Consider the following 6,283-nt stretch of genomic DNA (forward strand, 5'->3'; position numbering starts at 1 on the left):
GACTGGGTCTAGCATCTTTCGTGCGCTCGGGGTGGCAGAGTGATAAATCACGGCACCATAGTCTAGTCGTGATCGAATGAGGCTTTTATAGAAATTCATTAAACACTTCCTGTCACTACCCCATGTAGTCTGGGATAGGAGTTTCATTATTTTCATTGTTTTTAGACATTTTTAAGTAAGTCTGTAGTCAAGTATAACATCTAGAAATTTGTGTTCTTTGTTTACAGGTATCTGTTGTCCACGCAGTTCTATACAAGGATCTGGGATAAGTCCTCTCTTTCTTGCAAAAAGAACACAAGAGCTTTTGTTAGGATTGATCTTAAATCCATTCTTGTCTGCCCACATTGACACTTTGTTCAGGCCATGCTGTACCTGTCTCTCGCACACTGCGAGGTTACAGGATTTGAAAGCTATTTGTATGTCGTCCACGTAGACAGAATAAAAGATGGCCGGTGGTAAGGAAGCACGAAGCGTTGTCATCTTAACAATAAAGAGTGTGCAACTGAGCACGCCTCCCTGAGGTACACCAGTTTCTTGTGTAAATGGACGTGAAAGTACATTGCCGACTTTTAACCGGAAGGTACGATCGGACAGATAGCTTTCTTTTAGGTTTAGCATATTCCCATGAATGCCCATTTCTGACCAGTCTCTTAAGATTCCGCAACGCCAAGTTGTATCGTATGCCTTCTCCATATCGAGGAATATGGATAACAAAAACTGTTTGTCTACAAATGCGTCCCGGATATTTGCTTCTACACGTACAAGATGGTCAGTTGTGGAGCGCCCTTCTCGGAAGCCGCACTGATAAGGATCAAGCATTTTGCTCTGTTCAAGGAAATGAATGAGTCGCCGATTTATCATTTTTTCAAATACCTTACAAATGCAACTTGTGAATGCTATCGGGCGGTAGCTTGCCACTGAGGAAGGGTCTTTGCCTTGTTTTAAAACAGGGACTCCAATGGCTTCCTTCCATGCGGTTGGAAGGTACCCTGCATCCCAGATGGTGTTGAATAAGTGTGAGTAGTGCAATTTCCGTGTCATTGTGTAAGTTTTTAAGCATTTCATACCTGATTCTATCAAATCCCAGTGCAGAGCTCTTGCATGCGCTCAAGGCAGCTCTCAACTCGGCAGCACTAAAAGGACAGTTGTACGGTTCATTCTATCGACATTTTCTGGTGAGTGGCTTGCATTCTTCTATTTGTTTATATTTCAGGAAGGATTGCGAATAATGGTTTGAACTTGATACACGCTCAAAGTGCTCCCCAAGTGAGTCAGCCTGATCTTGCAGTGTATCGCCCAGTGTATTTACTAGAGGGAGTGAATATGTTTGTCGCCCTCTAATTCTATCTACCCTGTTCCAGACTTTCGCCTGATCTGTAAACGAGCTAATACTCGATAAAAACTTCTGCCAACTTTCTCTTCTGGCCTGTCGGCGGGTTCTCCTACTTTGGGACTTTACTTTTTTAAAGTTGACAAGATTCTCTGCAGTGGGCGAAGCGCATAGCAACCCCCACGCTTTGTTCCGATTCCTACGTGCGATTCTGCATTCATCGTTCCACCACGGGACATGCCGTTTGCATGCCGAGCCACTTACTTCACGTATGCATTTAGATGCGGCATCTATTATGACGGCTGTAAAATACTGCACAGCAGCATCAATTTCTAACGAGGACATGTCATCCTATGATATACTAGTTAAGTTTCGGAATTTCTCCCAGTCTGCTGTGTCAATCTTCCACCTAGGAGCCTGTGGTGGATATTCGTTTTCTTTAAGTGTTCTTAATAGTATGGGGAAGTGGTCGCTTCCGTAAGGACTGTTCGTAACTTCGCATTCGAGTTCAGGCAGTATGGACGGAGAAACTATGCTCAGATCAATTGAAGAAAAGGTATTGTTTGCAAGACAGTAATATGTGGGTTTCTTCTTATTCAGAAGGCAAGCACCAGAAGAAAAAAGGAACTGTTCAAGAAGACGACCTCGCGCATCTATACAAGAATCGCCCCACAGGAAGCTGTGCGCATTGAAATCGCCAAGAACAACATAAGGTTCTGGTAATTGATCTATATAGGATTTAAATTCATGTTTCGTTAATTTGTAATGTGGGGGTATGTAAACAGAGCTAATGGTGATGAGTTTGTTTAGGAGAACAGCTCAAACCGCCACTGCTTCGAGAGGTGTTTGTAGCTGTAAGAGTTGACACGCAATGCTCTTGTGGATAACAATGGCGACACCGCCCGATGATGCGACAGCATCATCGCGATCTTTGCAAAAAGTTATATACTGTCGGAGAAAGTTCGTGTGTTTGTATTTTAAGTGTGTTTTCTGTAAACACAGCACTTTTGGATTGTGTTTTGGATGAGTTCCTGCACATCATCAAGGTTTCTAAGAAGACCTCTGACGTTCCATTGAATTATTGGTGTATCCATATTGGAAGTCAATAGGTGCTGTGTGTACGGAAATGGAAGTTATGCCTTAGATTACAGAGCTCTTTCGAGGCCCTGTAATCGGGGTTTTGCCCTTTCTGGAGCGTTCGAGGGAGCCTCGCCGCTCCTGAGGCGCTTGGTGCGCCGTGAGGACAGGTGTAGTGTCCATTGCCTCTTGTGAGGCGCCGGACACATGCTCTTGCGAGCGAGAAGTTTTCTGTGAGGGTCCTGCCTCGGAAGGAAAGACCCCTGCGCCCACCAGCCCGGAGGTCGATGGAGCTCCCTGAGGGACCTGGCCGCTCTGGCTGTTGCCAGCGCTGGATGGGGCCGGGGAGGTTGGGGTAACCTCGGCTGCGCCCACCTTCGAGGTCGATGGCCCCGTCTGCTGTGTTGGCGTAGCAGCGTTAGCTGCAGCCGCCGAGGGGGCGGATGGCGTCACTGCCGTGTGGGTCGGACAGCTGCCGGAGACCGTTGTGGCGCTGCCCCCTGACGCGCCACATCAGCAAAGGTGTGCTTTGGCAGGAAGGATACCCGCCTGCGTGCCTCTTTGAAACTTATGTTTTCTTTTACTTTAATTGTAACTATTTTCGTTTCTTTCTTCCACGATGGGCACGACCGCGAGTATGCAGCGTGCTTGCCTTCACAGTTTACGCAGTGGAGAGAGTTTTCACAAGATTCAGAAGTGTGCTCATGAGCACTGCATTTCGCGCAGGTTTGACGGCCTCGGCAGCTCTGTGAACTATCACTGAAACGCTGGCATTTGAAGCAACGCAGGGGATTGGGGATGTATGGCCGAACACGGAGCTTGATATACCCGGCCTCAATGGACTCGGGCAGAACACTTGTGCCAAAAGTAAGTATCAGGTGTTTGGTCTGTATTTCCTTGTTGTCACGCCTCATCTTAATTCGCTTAATGTTGATGACGTTCTGCTCACTGAAGCCCTCCAAGAGCTCAGCCTCAGTCAGCTCCAAGAGATCATCATTGGAAACTATGCCACGCGTGGTATTCATGGTACGATGAGGAGTTACTCTTACTTTGGCGTCACCAAATGAAACTAGATTGGGTAGCTTTTCATATTGCTTCTGGTTGCGGAGTTCCAAGAGGAGATCGCCGCTTGCCATCCTGGATGCTCTGTAACCTGTACCAAAAACTTGGACACGAGGAATGGTGAGATTGTTCGCCCGGGCTTGTCTGGTGTTTCGGAGTGCACTACGTGGAAACGAGGAAAAGTTTCTTTTTGACGGGCGAAAAATTCGAAGACATCATCGGTGCGCCCCCTCTTCAGGGAAGCGATCAGGTAATGGGGGGAAAGAAGAAGCCATAAGAGATTGTAATTTCGGCAGTAACGCCAGCCACCCACCGTGGAGTCCTACAAGGGGACGTTGCAGGACCTGTGAAACACGGCCTGCAAACGCCAGCTGTACATTACCACTATAACAAAATATGAAATAACCTAGGTTGGCTATTCACACAAGGTTAACCCTTGCTGCCTGGAAAATTGGAAGTAAAAAGAAGCTTGGAGAAGACAGGAAAGGTGGAAAGTGAGAGAAAGACGAAGGCTGGAGGGAGAGAGAGACAGGAAAAGGCAACTACAGATTTCCCCCGGGTGGGTCAGTCCGGGGGTGCCGTCTATGTGAAGTAGAGGCCAAAGGGGTGTGTTGCCTTCGCCCGGGGGCCTTAAAGGTCCAAACACCCAGCATCAGCTCAACCCCCAGGATCCCCCTTTCCCCATACACGGCTAAGCCGCGCACGGCTACACGCAGGAGGCTCCAACCCTCGTGTGCTCGGGTACGTGGTGTCACAACACACCAAACGCCTGCTTACGCAGACGCCCCTGCGAGGACAGATCTTTGAGTTTTTTGCCGAAAAGGACACCGCAAACCAGCCTTCTTGCTTTTCTTGATTTGTTTTTCCAAGGCATGTAATTCTAAATCCTGGCAAATTTGCTTCGCCCTAGTCTTCACTTTCAATAAATTCACGCCAGTACATGAGTGAAATACTGAGCTAATGGCATTCTGAAACTCTTATTTTTTAGGTCGTTTTCCCTCTGTTTTTTTTTTTCTATATAACACCTTGTATAAGACATTAAAATTTCAGTTGGCAGTAAGCGCTTGTGCTCGTTTTTTCCTGTGTCCCCTGTCCCACTTTGCACTGCACCAACAGTTTACTATTTGCTTTTAGTGTCGCTTTAACCACCTGGTGATTTTTAAAGAGCATTTTGCATTCTGCTGCCATCAGAATGTGGCCACCGTGGAAGGTTATATAGTGGGTGAACATGCTGCCCAAACATTTAGATAAATCATATATGTCTAAGGATGTGCGAAATGTCAGCTCGAGTGCTTTATAATGGTATTTGACTTGTTTGCTAGCTGAATAATTTCAGGGTTCAAACAAAATTAATGTCACATGACTCAAAACTTTTCCACTAACTCAAAGTGGCATGTCTAGCAATTTGCAGGGTTGGCCTTGCGTTGAACTTTCGCCTAGTACATTTATAACTAAAACTGTTCTTGTCCCTGTGATGAAGTTAGCACGAATTCACTTGCCTTTTCTTTGTTTTTGTTTTTTTTTTTTTCATTTGCAGCCACACTCAGAGATGGCAGGTGTGACCTCAAGCAACCACAACTATCAAAGAAATAGCAAAACGTACAACCTCGTGGCTTCATCATGCATCCGAGCAAGCAGCTGCACTGGAGAAGGAAGGAGCAGCAGCTGCTTTTTACTCAGCTGCAAGTGCGTGCTTTCCTACAGACCTGGTTACTTCTTGCTTTTGACGTAATTCAAGGTGTTGCATTTTAGATGAAGGATTACCTTAGCTACAGGCTCTCATATACTCTCATTCATTAAATTTCTGATGCCTTCTTAAGGCCTTTTTTGGTCTTGGAATGCTACTCTCTTCATCAATGCTTTGCCGATGGCAACTTTGAAGATCATCAAGAAACCTAAACCTCATGAATTTCCATTGTTTTGGGACATATGTAATTTTCAGTTGTATATAACATGGTCAAAGAGAGGCTGAATTCTATTAATTTCTGGATTGCGAGGTGTTTCAAATTGAGTCACCGTGGTCGTTTCGTGCAAAATTGACAGTGCATATGCTCACTCACAGATTTCTTTATTCTCTCTTTAAGTATCTTGCTTTTAACTTGAATAACTGAAAAAGCAGACCGGGTGTACTTTTCATGTTCTAGAACGGAATTTTCAAAAATTGCCCACGGCGGATATTACAGTTGTATTCCTTGATCTGGGCTGCTCGGAGCTGTGGACTTGCCCAATAAATCTTGCTTGGGTTTTTACGGCGTAATTTTTCATCAGCAACTGCAGCTGTCAAGTTACTTCTGTACAAATCCTTAATGAGGCCTAAACTTGAACATGCATGCTCTATTTTCGACCCTACTGCTCTAAAGCTAAAAAATGCCATCGAATCCATTCAAAACAGAGCTGCTCGTTTTATTCTTTCGAATTATTCTCGTCATGCAAGTGTCTCGTCAATGAAACTAACCGTTGACTTGCCTAACCTAGAGTTACATCGTAAATACTATTGCCTATGCCTTTTTCACAAGATTTATTACACTAACGAAACACTTACGTATGAACTAATCTCCCCGCCATCGTACATATCGTCACGCACGGATCATCGTTTTAAGGTTGAAGTTGCAACTTGTTGCACCAACGTTTATTTTGATTCCTTTTTACCAAGAACGACGAATGACTGGAACCGCCTCCCTGTCTCCATCACTGCCATTTCTGACGTCACAAACTTCAAGAATATTAACAAATTTGTAATAATCACCACTCCTCTCTGTCATGCCCCCGGGCCTTGAGACTATGACAATAAATAAACAAACAAATAAATAAATA

The sequence above is a fragment of the Dermacentor variabilis genome, chromosome 2 (genome assembly GCF_050947875.1).
Source record: "Dermacentor variabilis isolate Ectoservices chromosome 2, ASM5094787v1, whole genome shotgun sequence".
Taxonomy (NCBI): Eukaryota; Metazoa; Arthropoda; class Arachnida; order Ixodida; family Ixodidae; genus Dermacentor; species Dermacentor variabilis.